Source organism: Perissodus microlepis, chromosome 7 (genome assembly GCF_051167445.1).
Source record: "Perissodus microlepis isolate ML-2025 ecotype Zambia chromosome 7, ASM5116744v1, whole genome shotgun sequence".
Lineage (NCBI taxonomy): Eukaryota > Metazoa > Chordata > Actinopteri > Cichliformes > Cichlidae > Perissodus > Perissodus microlepis.
The window spans coordinates 19,916,255-19,937,865 of NC_140467.1; the positions used below are offsets into that span (position 1 = coordinate 19,916,255).

Genomic DNA, 21,611 nt, shown 5'->3' on the forward strand with positions numbered 1-21,611 from the left:
GTGCTTTTTATAATGCTGAAGTTAAGAGACGATCTCACCGCGAAAGTCAGATTCTTTATTCTGTGTGATGATCAGCGTGAGTTTTTAATAATTCTGGGACTGCAATAATACTCACGGGCAGTAACTGCTGGCCTGCTGATTCCAAAGAGCCGCTGGATCTGCTTACTGTGCAGAAAGTGGGAGGCTGAAGGTGTGAGATGAGCAACGTCTCCTCTTAATCCACATACCCTCACAGCATTCCCTCTTCAGTTGATCAGCCACCTGCATGAAGCAACCAACACAAGAATCCTTACTGCAAAGCATATAAATCATGTGATATTTGAAATAGATATTATGTGTTAAATGTGATGTTCTTTAAAACATAAACCAAACTTAATGTCATTAGTTGGCCGTGGAAACAAGCTGTGAATTCAATGCTGACATTATTCCTTTGAAACCAAACACATCCTACAGACATGAAAGACCATTATTATTTATCTGGAGTTGTGTTTCTGGCCACTTGATGAATTTCAAAACACAAAGTCCAATATTTCTGCTTTTGTTTAACTCTGTTTTCACCACCACCAGCTCCTGAGGGAAATATCATCAGCCGCTCCTCGCACCACTATATTTAACAGCTAACTGCATCTGTCTGTTGTTTCCGGCTAGGCAGGTATAGCATATAGTGTGCCAATAAAGGCTGTTCGCTTAAAGTAACATCTTGTTATTGCTGGGAGCTGTGGGAGTTAACCAGAACTTTAAAGTTGTGGACCAACAAAACCAACGTAATTAAATAATAAAACTGAAACGCACCGCAGAAATAAGTTGAACTCTCGAGTTGGGTCATAATCCTCTGTTCCTTCCACACTACAGAGAGCGATTTTTCAAATACACATATAATCAGTCACATAATCCATTGTTAGCATAAGAAATAGAGATTACAAAATTAAAAAGATATCCTTATATCATCCTTAAAATGAGTGGTTTGGTTAAATGTACCTCAGGCTCAATTAACTATAAATAATAAATGGCAGATTAAGAAATGAAAAACTAAACAGTGATTATCAGTGATGTCTACCAGTGACTTCACACTGAAAATGCTCTTTCCTAAAGAGTACAACAGTATTTCAGTTTTGCTTTTGGATTTCACATCAGAACATCCTGCCAGTAATAACCACATGCTCCATTTCCCTCTCTGTGGGTGAGAGACGATCAGACTTTGGAAATACCAGAGATTTTGAGTATTTCAGAGGTAATGGATACTAAAGTTAACTTGTTCCTTCATTATATGAAATAAATAATAGGAGATTAAATTATTGGTGGTGAAATTATTAACATCCACGGTATCAGTAACTGATTTGATTTTGAATAAGAACATTTTACCGCTGAAACTCTTAAGATCAACTTGTGACATATTTGGTCCAAAAAACATGAAAGCATTATGTACAAAAATCTGAAAATATACAAAAATCCCACTAAGATATGTTTGCATCTGCAAATGACTTGGCAAACATTTGATCTTCCACATTCCACAAACTATCTAATGCATTAAAATCAGAAGGGATGTAACTTCCCTTTGATTTTCTGGCTGGGAAAAGTCAGACCTTGGATCCAAAGCAAAGTGTTCTGGTCCAAAGCATCTGTGCTGGTGTAATTTGTCTGCAGAGTTGTTGGCAGTAACAGAGACACCTTGTTCTTCCTCTGCAAGATGTTCTACATTTCATCTGCCTCATTACTCGCAAAACAATTAATTTCAATGCATAAAATTTGGTTTCAGATTATTTACTACCACCTGTGTTACAGTGAAAATGTTGCATAATAATATAGTTCAGAACTTTGCAGAAGACTGCAAAGTTACTTGATTATTTCATGTGTTGTGTACACTGGAGCATTCACACACTTCATGTAATTGTATGGGAATGATAAAAACAACAACAACAACAAAAATATACAGCAGCCTTTGATTAATGAGATATTGACTGATATGGATATAGAATTATAAAGCATACTGCAGTAATAATTATCAGGCGTTGTACTGGTTGGGTGCGTCGGGTGGCAACAAAGAGCAGAGCCCTTTCCTGTCCTGATCCCCAGCTATCGAGCCTGGCAACTGGGACATGAATGTAGCCTCTCTGGTGGTAGTGCGTAAAGTTGAAAGATTCTGGTTAGATATAGTCAGGCTCACCTCAACACACAAGCCAAGCTCTGGAGGGACTGGACTCTATCCTTGTATCCCATTGGCTTGCTGCCTGTATACTGGAGTTTTCACTAGTGGACAAGAGAGTTGTTTTTCAGCGCATTCGGGCCCAGAAACAGGTTCTGACTATCATTTGTTTTTATGTACCAAACAACAGTTCAGAGTACCAGCCCTCTTGGAGTTGCTGGTGGGATGTTAGAGGGTGCTCCATCTGGTGACTCCGTCGTCCTACTGGGAGACTTCAATGGGCAACAACAGTGAGACCAGGAGGGGCATGATTGAGAGGAACAGACTGTTGTTCTGTTATAAGACTTCTGTGAGAATCACAGTTTTGTCTATAATAAACAACATATTTGATTTTGTAATCGTATCATCAGGTGAAGATTGGAGTTGAGCAATCAACTGATCACCACCTGGGGGTGAGATTTGTGTAGTGACCAAAAGAATGAGCTGCAGATACAAGCAGCGGAAATTAGCTTTCTCCAAAGGCTGGCTGGGCTCTCCCTTAGAGATAGGGTGAGGAGTTCAGACATCCGAGAGATGCTCAGATTATAGCTGCTACTCCTCCACATCGAAAGGAGCCAATTGGTTTATGATAAATGAACTGGTTCTTATACAGTGCTTTTCTACTCTCCCAGAGTACTCAAAGGGCTCTATACAACATGCCACCACACCCATTCTCACAAGCACTTTCTCTATACTGAGTGCTTTTCTAACTACATTCACACTCCAATGGATGCATCGGACAGCAATTAGGGGTTAGTATCTTGCCCAAGGATACTTGACATGCAGACTGGAGGAGCCAGGGGTCGAACCACCAACCTTCCAATCAGTAGGTGACCTCAGCTACCTCCTGAGCTACAGCCACCCCAGATGTTCCACCAATGTGCTCCTGGGAGGAGGCCCTGGGGTAGACCCAGGACACCCTGGAGGGATTACATCTCTTGGCTGGCATAGGAACATCTCAGTTTTCCCTCAGATAAGCTGGAAGAGGTGGCTGAGGACAGAAGGGTCTGGGCTTTTCTGCTTAGACTGCTGTCCCCACGAATGGATAAGCAGAAGAAAATGCATGGATGGATTGGCAGATCTATGGACAATTATATTTATGACTTAGTTTATGAGCTGATATTGTCATTAATAAAACAATTTTAATTGATTGGGGCAATTCTGATGACATCAAACAAATATATAAGCATGAAGCTATCCATGATGAGAAGAAACAAAACTGTGCAACATCGTGTGAGATATGATATTCTCACTAAAGAATCCTTTCAGTGGTAAAACCTTAATGGCATTATTTGCTGAAGAAACATCTCATGCTTGGTTTCCCACTGATAGTGGGAAGTCATTTCCACATGAAAATTGCTGCTGGGTATTTTAAGAGTGAAGCAAGCTTGATAAGAGAATTAATCCATTGTTTTCCCACACTGAAAATGGTCAGTTTTGTCAGAGAAATATACATTCCTACCACTTGTTTACATTTACAGAAATCACACAAACCAGTACCAACATCACACAAAAGTAGCAACTTATATGTTGTCTGTCAAATATAGTTGAGAGTCCAAAGCAACATTAACAATTAACTAACATATTCTTACATCAGGGGGAAATAACAGAAATCACAAACTAACCTGAAAATCCCAATCGTCACGTCAAAATTGTTGGGATAATAACAGCTAAAAGTCAGAACACATGAATTACTGCAGCAGGAATTTAACCCCAGACAGAAACCAGGCTATTGGGGAGAGAGATGATGAGTCATTGATAAACACCATCTGCACAGCATTTAACATTTAAACATTTAAAATGGAGAGTGGGAAACTAAATGAAATTAAGAAGTAGGGCATGACAGACGTCAGAGTTCTTGTGTAACTCTTTTCAGCAGGATTGACAGAATGGGAATTTTTAAGTTAAGTGTATGACGATATAATACATAAATGTATACAGTGAATTACAAATCAACATAACAACAAAGGTTTGGGAAGAAAAAAACAAATGCTTTTCTCAGTTTTCATCATGTGCTAGTATGATTTTACAAATCAACTCCATTCTGTCTTTGCTACTGATACCTAGAGACTTTCACTTTTTCCCATGTGTCAGTGACAAGATTAGACTGTTTCCCAATGTGCACATAGATGACTGATTTCATGGGGCTGGTCGTGTCGCTTTTGCACTCCTTCCCCCCATCCCAAGGCAGAAAACATTTCTATTTTCAACAGGATTAGCTCTCACCACAAGCCACCTGACAGGCAAAGGTATCACCTGTGTGGTACACACACCCCAGGCATCCAGCAGAACATATCAGGGCCTCAGTGACTAACAGGTATCCTGGGGAGTTTACCTTACAGTGGCATGCACAGTGGGTAAAACAGTTCTGACCTCTATCCAACATCTTTCAACTGTCCCTGTCTAAAACTTTATTCCCGTGGGCTTTCCGAGTCCTTTCTCTCATACTGTAAATAAATCTGTGGCTTGTTCAGGAAAGCAGAGACACTTCCTCGGCAGAGGCAACAAACAAAACAACTTCCATTAACTTAAAAGGATGAGCAGATTAATAACCTATGCAAATAAATTGTAGACTCATCTCTTAGGAACAAAAGTATATCAATACACAAATAAAGTAACATACTAAGATGACTTCTGTTAGTGCTAACTGGGTCAATGGACATGAAGTGTTGTCTTTCATAACAATTAAGAGCTTAGACAGTGGCTTTGACCTGTAACAGAAACACGCAAACATAAGACACCAGACACAAACTGCTTGCGCTAACTAAGTATTTTGGTGAGCTTCAGGGGAAACTTTGATAAATCTGAACAACGGGCATGGATACAGTTACTAATGTTGTTTTGTTTTATTGAGCAGGACTACCTGTCAGCATGTAATTTGTATTTACTGTGAGTGACTTTGGTTTTATTCATGTGCTTCAAGTTTTTAGTAGAAATGTTGTATTTTCTTCCTTGCCAAGGCAAAGAGTTGCAAAACATGGCATCATCCTTTTTTAATTCTTCTTTTAATTTGCCTAATAGAACCAGCAGGTTTACATCACCACTTTTTGATACACGTTTAATATCATCCTTCAAATGTTCTTGCAACATAATTGAATCCATAGAGGAGTCATTCTTTGTTTTTTCTCCTACCAGGCTGTGAAAGCCACATTTGAAACATCCCACATTTCTTAACACATCAGTGATTTGTGCTTAAACAATTTAATGGAAATATTAAACAAGAAGATGTTTCTTCTTGAGGATAACAACGGGGAAGTTAGTCAAAAAGGATTACTTTGGATAAGGAAAGACTTTTTTTAGCAGTACCGTGTGGTTGGAAACATAGACTGATATTAAATAATCACATGCAATAAAAAATCTCTGTAGCTATCTAATAAGCTAAATAAATAAAAAAGGGGGGACAAACATCCTCATGGTAAAGGGGCATGATGCCTCCTCCCATTTTATTGTGTATAATTTGCCTGAAAGGATTAGCTGTTTTTACTGTTTAAGCTAAACTAAGCTGACACATTTGCACAGTGAGTTAACATTAACCAGATATCACAGGGTAACCAATAACCTCATCAAGTATTGGAGAAGAAAGGAAACAAGTCTGTTTGCAGAATTTTCAAAGTTTTCCTTTAATTGTCATTCCTTGTTTGTCTCTACTAAACAGCACAATATTAAAGATTGATCAGAGCATAGCATTTGTGGAAAGAGACCTACAAAGCTTTCACAGAAATCCCACATTTTTACTCTCTCCAGGATTACAAAATAAGTAAAATCAAATCACCACTGCACTGGATAATGAAGATGAGCATTTCCGAGTTTAAATTTAATTCATAAATTAAAAAAAAGAGAGAAATATGGTTTATTCCGTGTGTATGTGTGTATGCTTCATATTATTACTGTTTTTATTATTTATTACCATTATTATTTTTGCAGCAGCTACAGAAACAGGTAGAAAAAGCTGAAAACCACAGCTCATATGAGCCACCACTTAAATATGTCCAGTAGCTTAGGTTTTTAAAGTAATTAAACCTTGGCAGTGTGGATTTTGACCTTTTATTTTTATTCAACCAGCTGTTCCCCACTGCAGTGAAAGTATGCAGAGTGTTGTTCCATAAACAAAAGAACTGAAACAGTAGTAACAAATTAACAAAGTATTACAGTTGTTTTTCCACATTCAACTTTAGTATGGACTATAAAGTAACTGTGTAATGCAGAGAAAAATCTGTAATTTCCCAGTAAACAGGTGTAGTTACACAAGTTCTGGTCATTTAAATTTATAACAATGACATGATCTCATTTACCGGATTCGAGAGCCAACTCTCACAAGTGTTCTGAGTGCTACACAACACTCACTTCACAGCACTCAGCACACCTGGTGTGGATCTAACTTTGGCATTAGACATCTCTGTGTCAGAGAACTAATTAATTGTATGATGCTGTCTCTTTTTAGATCACCTTTCCCACTATCCCCGGCTTTCAGTGAAACTTCCAGCAATTCAGTCATCTGGATAATTACTTAGAAAAATTCACCCTGATATGTGAAGACAAATGGCACAGAACCTTAGCTGTACCGTAAGTGCAAGATTGAGATCCAAATCAATACCCACTTGTGTATTTAGTGTCCTGGAGGATATCTTATGTATGTAGTCCATGTTCAATATTTGTGTGTGCACAGTGCTGGATGCAAACATATTCTTTGGCACCAGTATTGTCAAGCGGGTCATGCAAGCCCATTGAACTTAAGATCTTAACTAAATAAAACAATAATAGCACAAGCTTTGGAGTGCCCCAACCTGTTTGGCTTGATTCCAGTAGTCATTTACCCATTTTATTTGGCTTGTTGAGCTGGATCTGTAAGCTGATAATCAAACTCCGGTGTCAGCTACATAGCCACACCAAAACTGTCTGAAAAGGGGGGACTCTCTTTGTGTCACCTCATTTTCCTCTATCAGTCAATAAGCGGATGATTGTGCTGTGGCTTGTTCTACTTTTGGCAAGAAAAACAATGGGTTTAACACATGCACCTTGCTTCACCACAAAATAGTACTTCAGCTAGTAATGAAAACCTCCAGTTACACTTTTGATTATGTAATTCTCAGAATCGCTTCATTTATTTATTTATGAGCTCTTCCAACTCCCAGAAACAACCAGATAAACACATAAACAATAAGATGCTGATGATTCTGATTTCCATTTGCATGATGCCCTGCCAGTCACCAAAACTGTATTCAATGAATTACTAGTCTGTCCATGTGGGGAAAAAATGTTAATACTCAAGGAAATACTGTGACAAGATTTGACTTTCTACTATCAGCCCCATGTCTCCTCTAACAATAACAGAGCTTTATGTAGCAGCAGTGCAGTGCAAAAACACAATCCAAATAACCACATTCAACCTACCACAAGGCAGTGAAAAACCTTTTGACATGTAAAAGCCATTATGGTCTCCCTGAGCCTCTGTTTTCATGGTTTACGATTCCTGCCTCCCTGCCTCCACCCCTATTCACCTTAAACCTCCAAAAGTAGTGTGGAATAGCTGCAGTGACTTCATTTAAAAATACAATTCAATCAAGATAATCAGAGAAATTTAGCAAAGTTTGGGTTGGCTGGTTTTAAGTTTGTGTCACTGAGCAAAAAGATGCTGCAAATGCTGGTCGTCTTGTTATTGCCATCTGCATTTAGTGGCAGGAGTTTAACTGAGACAGATGAGAGGGGTGTCCAGGGAGCATGGCAGGTCCACTCTAATTAATGGATAAGTAATTTATCAATTACCCATTTATGAGGGGCAATTAACAACATTTCACCTAATCTAATCTTAATTGTGGTCTTGTTTAGTTTAAATGTGGTTTGTACCTTTGCTGGTTTTATTGAACTACAACTGTGAAAGGTCTAGCGGTGCTTAAATATATACTTCAGTATGTTTTGGTCATTTCAGCGCACAATGAGAAAACCGAGCTCTGTCACGATTCACCATTTTTACTGCTCTATGACAATTTATAGGTAATCCATCATATAATTTGCCTCACACATGCAAATTAATCTTTGGTGGATAATTATAATATCATTAAGGAGCAGTGTATCCCTGAAAATGATGCCTAAATGATTTCATGAATCATTCCATCTGAGGTGAAAATAGAAGCCATCGCCTGACACCAAAGGAAAGTTCAGCTTTGTTAATTTAGTCACATAATACAATAGCACAGAGATTTCTTGGGTCATGAAGCATTATGCTAAATTGCCTCGAGATGTTATGTTCCATATGGTCTATACTGGGCACCAAATTTTACAATAACAAAGTTAAAATTCATGCTCAGTGAGTGGAACCTGTTCAAGTAAAACTTTACTACCTTTCAGTCTCACTAGGTGAGTTTTATACGTATAACTTTTGTTTACTGTTTACATTGTAAACAATGTACCTCGTTTATTTTTAATTAAATCGTTTGAACATTTTGAAAAGACAAATTCTTAGCTGTATTTTGACTTCATTACTTGCCCAATAAATTATACAGATTCTCTAGGCTATCCAAATGTACCCCGCGTCTTTCTACTTATGAAAGCAATGGCTCTAAGTGAATGAGTCACTCTCAATGAAGTTTCCAAATATGACAAATTTTTCAAATAACTTTATTTTGGAATTTAAAACTCATCCACAGTGATTATGCATATTAGATAGCCTCCTACCTGTAGCAGTTCACACAGTCATCACCATTAGATATTTGATCTCAGTCTTTGCAAGGTTCTTTTTATTTAATTTATTTATTCTTTTTTTTTTTCTAATAGGTTACTGTCATATAATAAAAGTCTGAAATATTGCCCTCATTTACTTTAATTGCAGTTTTTGGCTAGCATTTTTTTCTGTGAAGTCACAAGTATAATATTAAGAACTTTTCTAATGGGATTAGGTTGCTACACTTCTTAGTGTCTATCAGACAGCTCTAGTGTTCTCTCAGCATAAACGAGCCAGTATCTCTTTGAAACATAAATTAATTTACCTTTGAATTATGTAAGACTGTTTGCACTGTGTTGGACACACACTCTTTAGCAGCAGAGAACCACTATGAGAGTCTAATTTAATCTATGAGAGCCGAATCAACAACAAAAGGAAAATGTTATTTTGGTATGCGTCTCACATGAGACTTTTGAGTAAGGGCAGCTGTCAGCTTTCACACCAGAATTAATAAAATAAATAGATAATTCTATTTATAAATTAATCTAAAGAAAATACAGTAGATTAACACTCTACATACAGGACTTATTTCTCTGAGACTGACTTTGACAGCTATCAAGATGCTAAAGGAATGTGAGTTAAGAAAAAGGACAGCCTTTGGGAAAATTTACAACATAGCAGATCGGCAGAACGTGATTGCACAATTAAAGTGCACAATTCATTAATGCGTATCCACTACGTGCATGTGCCCAGAATGTTTTGGTCTGATGGCTGTCTTGACAGGCACAGTTCATGTTGACCTGTGGGCCTGGAGTGCAGCCATGAATAATAATGATGATACCAGGAGACATACGAGGTCATTACTGCAGACTGTAGTCTGAATACTGAATATTGTAAGTACCGGTGCTCTGAAATTGAAAATATAGATTACAGAAAGGCCAACAGAAAACAACCAAATTAATAATGGTAGTATTGGATTTGATATTATAGTGCAAATTTAATAATAAAACACAACATACATCTGCAGTGTGCTTCTAGCAAAGTTTGACAAATGAAATAGATTTGATTCAGTTTTCATTGTACAGAGTGCATTTAGAGGCACACAGATTCTTTCCCTCTAAACAGAACCGCAAATATTACAAATGCACAGCAACCAATGCACTTTGCATTAAAACATGCAGTATATTTGCAAAGATGAGTTTTTGCACTTTTTGAACTCTAGAGCTTAAAAAGCTTTTCAAGTTCTTCAGCCTAAAAAAACACAGACTGATGATGTAGAAGTCTCAAAAACTCATAAAAACTGTATGTATCAAATATAATGCACTAGATGTTAAGACTGTGTCTGTGTCCTTGCATACATGTAGAAGATGGTCTCATGATTAATTTGCAGCATCATAACAGCTGTTTCTTCCATCATCGCTGCAGAAAAAAATCACCATGAAGGATGTTGTGTCCCCCCCGATGCCAGATGTTAATGTGACATTACACACAATCTTAGCTACACACAGGGCCTCACCTTGAACTATCCTATCAGCTACATACACTACATTGATTTCTGCTGACTCAGTATCGTCAGTGATCACTCCATCACCAGTGTAGTATCTTGGACCATATTCTCCTCACTCTACATCGATTACCAGGTTGGGGAAAAAAAAAAAAACATCATCAAGCTCTCTCTTCTTCATGAACAAACACTAGTAATGCAAGGGGCTGATTAAACCATCATCATCGTTTAACAGTGATTTTAAGGTGATGCAAAGACACAAACATGAACTGTTATTATTCCCTTTATTTATGTTAGCACTGAATCCAGCTACACAGTTTACCATGTGGCACCACAGGCGAACTAGTCACATTTATAAACGGGGCATTTTATTTATAAATGGACTGAGGAGTGGTCCTAGGAAACAGACAGGGGAGAAAAAAAAGAGGCAAATTCTAGCGCAACAGATGGTGTAAAACTACTTGAGATTTAGTGCATGACTAACAAAAAACTGCTGCCAAAAGCACTTGTGCTTATTTCATAAGCATAAATGAGATAAAGTGCAATGGAGTGGCATTTTAGGGTCTTGAGATTAATGGCTGATGTAAATTTGTTATTATGTAAGATGTTCAACTCCTGACTGTTTGGGGCTCAGAAGTACAAACAATCTGAATAATATGAATAGTAAGATAATAAGATGCTGACACATTTCCATGCTGTCTTTCTCGATGGCTGAAATACTGACTGAGAGTTTTCATCCTTGTTTTCAAATTGAGATGGGTAAGGAAAAACCTTATGATTGGCCAAAATAAAGTCGCACTCTTGGACAAAATATAACAGAATTAATTACAGGAATGCATTGTTAATGCATATCTCAAAGTGGAAAAACTTGAGGGACAAATAGATTTACTTCTAAAACAATTGTTTATTGACACCAGTTCAAGGTCTTGATTGGGCTGGAGGCTATTCCAGCTGTCAATCCAGTGGATTCAAACCCAGGACCCTCTTGCTGTGAGACAGCAGTGCTAAGTGTTAGTATTTAATATATTCAAACACAGTTTTTAATAATACTGATTTCATTATTTTTTGGTGAGTGAGTTTTTTTTTTTCTTATTGTTTTGTTGAGTTCCACATTAAAATGCATTTTTTTTGCTGGTTGTCCATGTTTGGTCCATGCATTAAACAACTTAATTTTGAAGCCTGTCGCTTTATGTTAGCAGTTGTTTTAGCTGAACATTATAAGACCTTTGTAACTATGTGGGGGAATTTCCTATTAGATTTGTAGGAACTCATTAAACTGGGAGCAACAGAGACAATCCAACACTGACATTCAAGCCTGTGCTTCTACGTCAGTCTTTGAAACATTCACATATTGGTTGAGTTACAAAAACCAACATGAAATGAATGAATAAAATATCTTTAAATCTCAGATGAGTTGGACACAGAAGTCCTATAGGAAGCCAACCCCCACCCAACCCCTGCGCCCATCTCAATAGCCTTATCTGAGATGTGCAGCTGATGAACTTCTGAAAGACTCCAGGTTAAACCAATATGGATGAAGTGACAGAGAAATGGGGTGCTTCGTTCATTTCTCTCTCACTGACAGATAAGCACTGTCTGTCAGCTTGAGTGACGTATCAAAGAAGGGCAGCGTCTCCCATTGGGTGTGTGTGTGGGCTTGACTTCTAGATAGGCTTTCTTGGTCATTCTCTTGACTACTTTCTAATGTAAACAAGCCACACAGAAAGGCATGTCTGCTTTGTTTGCAGCCACAAAGTGTTTTTGTAATGCTGTCATATTTATAGTACAATAATACCGGAAATGAAAAGCAGACTTCAGCAAAAGAGGGCAGAGATAGTACGTAAGGTGCCAGAATGGCCAGCAGTGGGTAGTTCAGGATACATGTCTGGAATTATTGACTGCAATGAAAAACAAAGTACATGATGACTTTCCAGAAAGCTAATCAGTTTGAGGAAAAATGCAATTATTTTTCATTGAACTTTTATTCTACAGTCCACTGCATTCTGTTTGAGGCTCTCTCTCTCTCTCTCTCTCTCTCACTCACACACACACACACACACACACACACACACACACACGCACACACATAAACACACACATATAAAAGAAAACAAATGAAACAGTGGTGATGAGCAAAACAGCAGCCACTAACTGCTGCTTAACTAACTGAACAAACAAGAGCTTTGAGCACACCCTGAGTTATCAATATTAATCTTGGCCATCATTTAGACAAAAAAAAATGTTATCTGCAGAGGTGCGTTTACTTCAAGACATCACAAGTAAACATAAGCTTCTAAATACTGACCGGGGCAATGTCACACAGCAAGATCGAGTGAGAGTTTCACAACCAAGAGCAGCTCTTTCCTTTGATAGAGCAGCAGGCAGTCAGCCAAAAACACCCTTATCCGCAATTCACCACAGCTCAAATAAGGCTTCAATTATTTAGCCGGAGACCAACAAGGAATCTTAAGAAGACCTTGGGCAAATTTGACTTCTGACAAGGTTGTGCATTGAGTTTTTGTCGACTTTTTGACAGATTTCTAAACACCTGATGCTTTTCCAAAAATGCGAGGAGTACATTTTGCTGCAGGGAGTCACATTAAACACATTCACATCACAATGCCAAGGAGGTTTGCCTGACAGAAGGTGACATTAAGTGTTTCAAACCTGCACTGACTTCCGGGTCTGTTGCTGTTTTACAATACATAACATTACAAACAGCACAACATAAAGGTGTGAGGAAAGCAACTCATACCAAGAGCAACTGAGAGCTCACTGGGGCTTCATACATCAAAGGGTGGAAGTGCCAGGCTGCTGAAAATCACAGAAGCTGTTTTGCATTCACCTCTCCATCCTTCAAAAGCTGTACGGGTACCAGCCCGCCTGGAGAAGCCCCAGAAAAGTAATTGGAAATTCAGCCCCACACTTGGAGCCACCATTTATCAGACAACTGTACAGTAGTATTTTACCTAGATACTTTAGTGTTGACCTGATTGATGGTTTTTCATAAATTGTTTGTTACAGTTGTGTCTTGTGATGTGGTTGAGCAAGTAGCATGTATTCACATTTGGTCAGTCATCGCTTCCATTCAGCAGATGATGTTTGTTGTCTATGCTGTGGTTCTTGGCTAATTGAAAGCTGATCAGACTGTGACAAAAACACAGTCCTAAATGCTTCCAAACTTAAACTCTTTGTTTTGGCTGCTATCTTTACGGGTGGCCACAGTGGATCATCTGCCTCCATCTCACCCCATCCTCTATCACACCAACCCTTTGCATGCCCTCTTTCATGCCTCCTTTTTCTTTTTCTCCTGCCTGCCACCTCCATTGTCTGATTTGTATCCAGCCTATGCACAAGCCAAAACCATCTCAACCTTCCTTCTCAAACTTTGTCTCCAAACCTCTCAACCTGAGCTCTCTGTTAAACTCATTTCTAACACTGCCCATTAGTTGAGGTTCAGGGGCTCAGAGCAGATCTCTGATGTAATTCCACCTCCACTTTGAACCCATTATTCCCACTACACATCACACCACTGTCTCACTGTCCTCATATATGTTCTCTGCCATCCTTGCATACTTCTCTACAACCCCTGACTTCCTTATGCAGTACCATAGTTCCTCTCTTGGCACCTTATCGTGCCCTTTCTGTAGATCCACAAGACACAACCGAAGTTCTTTCTGACTTCTGTTTTTCTCTATCAACACTCTCAAAGTAAACCAGTAAAGAAAATAAGTAAATAAGAACATTTTTTAAATTAATTCAAACTTTTTCCAGTTATCTTTGAGAATTTTAAAAGTATTATTAAATGAATTATTAAAGTTCTGAAAATAACTTGCAAAAATCCTAAAAGTATCACTGGTCATAGAAATAAAAGTAACCAATGTGGAATGTTGTGTTCACCACTTGACTGGACCTTTCTTAACAGGATAATCATATAAAATTACACACAATGCAAGAACAGTTTAAAGAGAATGACCCATATGGTATTCTGCTTGTAATGGAGTAGCCAGCATAGTTACCGGATCTGGACCCTGATGAGTTGCTGTGGGAACAGCTTGACCGTATGGTACGACCACAAACCAATTAAACACATCAGAGGCAGCATCCCCCCCCCCCCCCCCCCAATGAAGGAAGTAATTTCACCCCATGCAAGAACAACTGGAGTGAAATTTCCCCAGATCAGTCATACAACTTGAAAGCTAGAGAGCTGTTTGCATGGCAGGGATTTCTTGCAAATGTATAATTCTTTGACCAAAGCAAGCTTTGGAGCGATAAGCACTGATCAGCTGTAAAGCAGCCTTTAGATATCAGTTAATGAGCAGCTCTAAAAAATGTCACAAGCTTTGTTGTGTGATATTTAAAAAATAAATAAATAAATCACAGCTCAAAGTGAAACAGAAAATCCTGTTTCCTTTCTGTCTCCCTTACTTCCTATCTGTTTTCTGTTTACTGATACTGCTCATCCCATCTGTGAGCCATTATCATTAAAAATCAAAGACTGACAACTTGATGGGATCCAGAGTTGAGAAATGACAGACCGGAAAGGAGAAAAGACTTTTTATCGTAAACACAGACTTCAAGGTGACAGGAGAGGTGTAACAAATGTGATTGATTGTGCTCAGACCTGATAGTCTGATAATACACAGTAGAGGCAACCCACCTGGATCAATAGTTCCAGTTGACTGAGGTTCAAATGTATTTTTCTGGGAAAGTAATATGCAATACATCAAATGTAATTGGTAATTAGTTCATATGCTAACTTACAGACATTATGATTAGATTGGGAGTCATATTTGTTAATTATAACGTAACTTCAACATAAACAAGGGGCTTGTTTTCACATGATGTGCAACTTGTGAATACTCAACATGCAAGATAGGAAGTGAGATGGGAAAAAACACTTTACCAAAAATAAAAAAAGAAGAAAACTTTTTTCTGTATTCCACTGAAGCCACGGTTGGAACAAGTAATGGCACGTGGACTGGTGTTTATATAGCACTTTCTTCTCTAGCGGTATCATATTCTCCTCCAAGCCTCAGTCACCCATATACACAGCACTTTTACTCGTTGGCTTTAACTGCTTTGTTTTATACATTGACCCAATGGATGCATCAGGAGCAACTTGGGGTCCATGTCTTACCCAAGCGTACTATGACATTCAGACTGGAGAAGGCAGAGAAAGAACTGCAAACCTACTGACTACCGTATTTTTCGGACAATAAAGCGCACCAGATTATAAGGCGTACTGTCGGTGAACGGGTCTGTTTTCATACATAAGGCGCACTAAGCAAAACAAAACAGTCGGACAAGTCAAATTTTACTCAACTCTTCTTGCTTCCTCTTCTTCCATACCTTTGATTCATTGATGTTGAATTCTCTCGCAGCTGCTCTATTCCTGTGTTGTTGCAGTTTATTAATGACTGACCTTGTATTGTGGATGGATTATCCAAGTTGTTCTCCTGACTGAAGTTTACAGCATCCTGTCATGCAATTGCATTTGTCCATAACCATCGGGAACCCTCACGTTAACTTTTATAGAGTGGAAAAAAGTTTGCATTCATCCTCCAGCTTCACTATTTATGTTATGCTAACATTAGGGTGACCATATTTTGATTTCCAAAGAAGAGGACACTTGGCCCAGTCATGAAGAACTTCAAGAATACTGTTTGCTTAAAGAAAATTTTAACATATTTTAAACGATGCCTTCTCTGTGCAGTTAATGAATGGTGAAACAAAAAATGTCATATAGGCTTTTACAAGTCAGCAAGGGCAAAAAAATAACTTAAAAACCTCCGGCCCGGACAAAACGTGAAAAGTGGATATGTCCGGGGAAAAGAGGACGCTTGGTCACCCTAGTTAACACAGCTGTGCCGCTGGGGATCACGTAGCACATCATTATATACCAGCTAGCCCAACTTCAGTAACACTACAAATGTCACTGCTGTTTAGTTTTCTGTCTTCATTTATGTTGGAAGTGATAGCAGAGCTGTACATTCTAATTATTTTGCAGAAATCCTCCTGACTATGGTAGTCGTAATGCTCCGGCAATCCATCAAGCAGTGCGGCTTTGTAGCTTACCAAAGTCGTACTAGTCAAAGGAGCTTGCAAAGAAAAGCGTCTGGACTTCTTTAAGTTACTTGAAGACGTTTCACCTCTCATCCGAGAAGCTTCTTCAGTTCTAAGGTCAAATGGTGGAGAGTCCCAGATATAAACCTAGTGGGAGTATCCCCCCACAGAGGGACAAAAGGACCCCCTGATGATCCTCTAATCGCCTGAGCAAAGGTGTGAAACTGGGTGTGGGTCCCAATCAGCCAGAGTTTCGGGTGAGTTCATTGTGAAACCTGGCCCCACCTTATCATGCGAATTCCTGAGGTCAGATGGCCCAGGATGTGGGCGTACTAAAACATTTTTTGACAGATGTCGACATTTGTAGTACGACTAAAACATTTTTTGAGTGCCGTGTACCACATAAAATCGGTTCGAGGTCAGTAATCGGTTCAAGGAACAGCGCACCTGATTATAAGGCGCACTGTGGATTTTTGAGAAAATATATACACACCCAAATATTTAGACCATGTGACTTAACATAATTCCAGCAGAGTTTGAGTATGTCGGCATTCTTCTGTCTATACTCAGTAGTTCTTTGTGGTAGTTAATCTGTTGTTCAAGAGGACAGGAACAAGAGCACAGCCTACAACAACAGCTTCAATAGCCTCTTAAAAACTGGCATTTAACAGTAATTAGTACAGAAGCTAAAACTCAAACACAATGTGGAGATTTGCAAATAATAGGGCATCACAGGCAAAGAGCAGATTATCTTTGTCTTTCTACCCACAAAAATAGACTACCCTGCAAAATAATCCCCCACTCTGGATTCCCTTCTAAAAGATAATATCCTAACATACAAAATGGCTCAAAAATCAGTTTTATAGGTACGTGTTAAGGTAACTCTAGTTTTTGAAGGCCTCTGGTTTGAATGATGGCCTTCTGAAATAAATAAATCATGTTTACTGCACTGTATTTGCAAGCCTTAGTTGCTGTTGCTAAGGAGAAGAAGCCAATAAGAGGTGCAAAAATAAGCTGTGTTAAAAAATACCTTGTTGTTGCAGCTGTATGCATCCCCATTTAGAGCCACACATGGTATAATCCTGGAGTAAGATAGTATTTCTTTTATCACTCTTGGCTGTGCCCTGCCGTGATATGAAAAGCTATGCCTGTAGATTCTGTGAGCCAAATTTCTTTATTCTTTAATTTCTTTATTTCCAGATTTATTTATTTCAGCTGGGAAATATTAAGTTCTAGACCAGGCTTAAATATTTCAATTGTCAGCCATGATAAACAACACCTGTAGAGAAACTGAATACAAGTTTTACTCCTGATACTGGGGTTTCCCTGTAGCTTAAATTTTACTATACAACAGTGCATTACCTTTGTGAATGTGAAACTAAAATGGTTTATATGCTCAAGATGCCCTAAAACAAAACAGCAAACTCTTATCAATGTAGCATGCATATGTGTAGTAGACCTAATATTCTGACCTTCTCATAGAGACGACCAATAATTTTCTAAAGTAAGCAAGTGAGTTTAATGCAGCTTAGATGTTAGAGTTTGGTTGAAAGTCTTGTTTTTGATAGGGCCTTACAGATTACAGGACTGCCTTATGTTAATTAATCCATGTTAATTCTTGACATTAAGAATTAAGCGCTTGTAAAAGAATGGAATGAGTAAAAACTCTTCACAGCCTTGCTTCCCTTCTCTTTCCTCCTGCCTTGTCTTCAAAGCTCTCAAGGGAGGTCTTGTAGAGAGGGAAATGGGATATTTTTAGCAGGTTCCACAATCCCTCCTGTAAATAATTACCCTAGCTGGTGCTGAAGCTGCCAGCTCATTGGACTGGATGAACATGCAGTGTCAACTACCAAAACGAAAAACAGGAAACGGGAATGGCAGTTTCATATATATGTGTATATATATATATATATATATATATATATGTGTACACACACAGGATGCCCGCCCCAACTACAGCATAAAGGGAATACTGGAGTAATGCTAAGTAGTAAAACTGATGCTGCACATTTTAAAAGCACTAGTCAAGAAATTCCACAGAAACACTATTGTGAAAGATGAGGACGAGAACTAGTTTCTCCAGTGTGATTGGGAGCTGTTGACTGGAGCTGAATATGTAAAAATGAACATAAACGATAAGACAACAAATTCCATTAAATGAACATTTGAACACCAAGAAATGCTGTAGTGAAACTGCTTGGTGGCCAGCTGTCAACCGCCATTGCACCAGTCATTTCCCAAATGTGTTTATGTGTGCAGCACTCCCTATTTTCCCAACTACTCCCCTAGGCCACTGCTGTAAACAAGAATATGCTCTTAGCCAAGTTACCCGGTTAAATAAGGATGAAAGAGAAGAAACTCCAACAAGCAGAACAACTAAAGTTTCTCTGCTTTGTGGTGAACTGCAGCAAACTTTTAATAGCATACATTAATAATGATACTGCAGGGTCAATATAGGTAAAGATGTTTCCCTTTGTTGTTGCTGTGTTGGTATGTGTGTGTGCAGGTGTATAATTATGAACATGGTGAAATTACATGTGCTATGGAGTAATCTTGGGACTCAGTAGCACAGCAAGGAAAGTCAAGTTTAATTTGTAAGGACAGATTTTGATTTAACTTACTTATCAATGCAGATTTTTTTGTTGTTGTCTGTTGCCTCAGGGCAACATTATTCGGTCAGACCACTTCTCTTTGGGCATTAATGGTAGATTCTCAGCTGTTCTCCTGGGGACTGCTTATTTAACTGCTTGCTTGCTCCAACACACTTGATTTAAATGATCATATTGCTATCAGGCAGTCACAGTATTTTATACCCAGTTGACCATTTGAATTAGGTATGTTGGAGCAGGGACTGGGATCCCCAAGAGAACCTATGTTAATATTTTGAGAGCACTGAGTGAAGGGCTATATAAGTAATCAAACCACTAACTGGACTTGTACTAATTTACAAGAAATTACCACGAGAACCTTTTAATGGGAGGAAAGATAGAATTATAAATACAAGATATAATAATTATACATATTAGATACAATTTCTTATATTTCTGTCCCTGTAACACTTTTTACTTTTACATGTTTTACTCAGTCTAAATGTGGTTTTGAAAGCAGTGACAATAAAACAACTCTAAGAAACAATTTTTGTCTTCATGACAAGCTGCTCAAACTTAAACTGGATAACATTTGGGGGCCAAAAATAGGAGGGCTGTGATAACAAATGCACTGTCAATGGATTCTCAGGGGGGCACCCTTTTATCACGAGAATAGGCAGTCAACCCTCCTATGGTGTTTTATTAGAACTGTTTGAAGAAACTGACGCAATCCCCCTTCTGCTGTGATGTCAATGATGTTAACTATCCAGCTTTCATCTTTTCTGGCTTTACTGCCTTAGTAGTCACAGCTGCATTGCTGCTTTATTTCTTTCTATCTAAGGATGTCTTATTTCTTTGTGTGTAAGGCAATGTGCTGATATTTACATATCCTCGGGGCCCGCATAAAAGAAACCTAATTTGGCCAAACAATGTCAAATCCTCCAGTGACATGTACCGAGCGTGAACCTGCTATATCAGATCAATTATGAAACGAGGAACATCAGTCATTGACTTTCAATACCAACTTGTCCAAGAGAATTTTCTCAGCTGTCTATCTAAGCCTTCCCAAATCAAAGTCTTCCCCTCTAAGCCTTGGCACCGTCCATCTTTGCTACGCACAAGGAAACATTCTTGTGGTATTCACGTTATTTCCATGAGGTCAGTTCTTGAGAAGCAAACATTGTTTTTGCTTCTTTTTTTGAGTGATTTTGTCTGCACATTTCACAACTGTACTAATTATACTGAAAAATAAGGCAAGAACACAAATGTTTGTTTCAGTTAATGTATGAAACAATTAACCCACAACGAGTCATAGTTTTTAGATCTTAATTAAACAGATCTGACAAATTGCCATCCTGTCAAATCAATATGAGTTCTGTTGCTAAAGACACGAAACAAATAGTTCTGATACTTATGAATAATATCTTCACAAGACTCTGTTACACAGTCACAAAAAGAGTACAAACAGAAAATAATACTCATTTCCAGACAAAAACTGTAAAGCTTAAGACTATCAAGAAGTAAATAAAAACGTGACTTTGTCTGTTTAACCTTCAGTTTCCTGAATAAATTTCACTTGAATGAAGTTTGGCTTGTAGGTTGAAGTTTAATGGGGACAATTCATTATATTAAAAGATTTAATCTGTTTTGGTAGTGAGTCAAGCATAGCATCAAACAAGCTGGTGATTAGATGAGTGACACAGACAAAAGTAAAGTCATTTAATTTAAGGATATTTCTCTTGTCCTTGTTGTTTGAACAGTTGAATTCAAACAGTTGAGTTACAGGCTAAAAGAAAGTATTAAAACAAGAAAGAGATAATACAACATCAGTGCTAATATATCATGTTCTTTATAACTCGACTTTACTGCGATATGGGCTTAGCTACCTTAATTGTCCCTGCTGGGACAGTGAGACTTTGTTACATGTAACATTTACAGGAGAATTTTAGCACCATGAGAAAGGAAAGGAGGAGAGTTGGGGTTTGGGGAATTATGTTACCTTGTTTTGTTACAGCAAAATAAATACATTTTACATTAAAGAAAAATTCAAACACACCATGGTTGTCAAATCAGTTACACACTGGAAATCATAAGAGTAAAGACATAATGGTAAACTATATTTGAAATATATGAAAATACATTTTGTATCCTGCAGTTCTTCAGTCTAAGGAAAGTCGGGTATTTTATATTTTTCAAATGTGGGTTCATTTTATTTAGAAATTAGCATGTGGCTAATTTGTACTCATAGCCAACAATGCAAAAACTGCACTGACTTCAAAGAAACCATATCTGTGGTACTTTGTGCATACATTTAGGAGGAAAAAAGTGCTAAACATTTCAAATATTGTGGGGTTTTTTTCTGCAAGTCTTTATTTAAAACCTTCTTGTCATAACCATTTTACAGGTAAGCAACAATTTCATGAAGAGGCACAGTAATACTGCTCTAAACAAAGTCATCATGCAGTGTGCTCATGGGCTACCCTGTGGCCTCCTAGCTAATAGAACTCTCTAAAGACAAGGGTCTTTGTCTTTCTGCCAAACAATAAATTCACCCAAACAAAAGCCTTTCACTGCTCTCAGCAGGTCTTTTACATAAGTGGTCTTTCTTTTCTT

At 38.1% G+C, this 21,611-nt stretch overlaps 1 protein-coding gene across 1 annotated transcript in view; it reads right to left on the minus strand.

The window, feature by feature from the left end:
- Positions 1-21,611, minus strand: part of lingo1a (leucine rich repeat and Ig domain containing 1a) — a 129,303-nt gene that overhangs the window by 61,505 nt on the left and 46,187 nt on the right. The window contains exon 2 of the mRNA XM_084934029.1: positions 116-261. The gene's annotated coding sequence lies outside the window, so the exon portion shown is untranslated. The remainder of the gene's footprint in view (positions 1-115; positions 262-21,611) is intronic.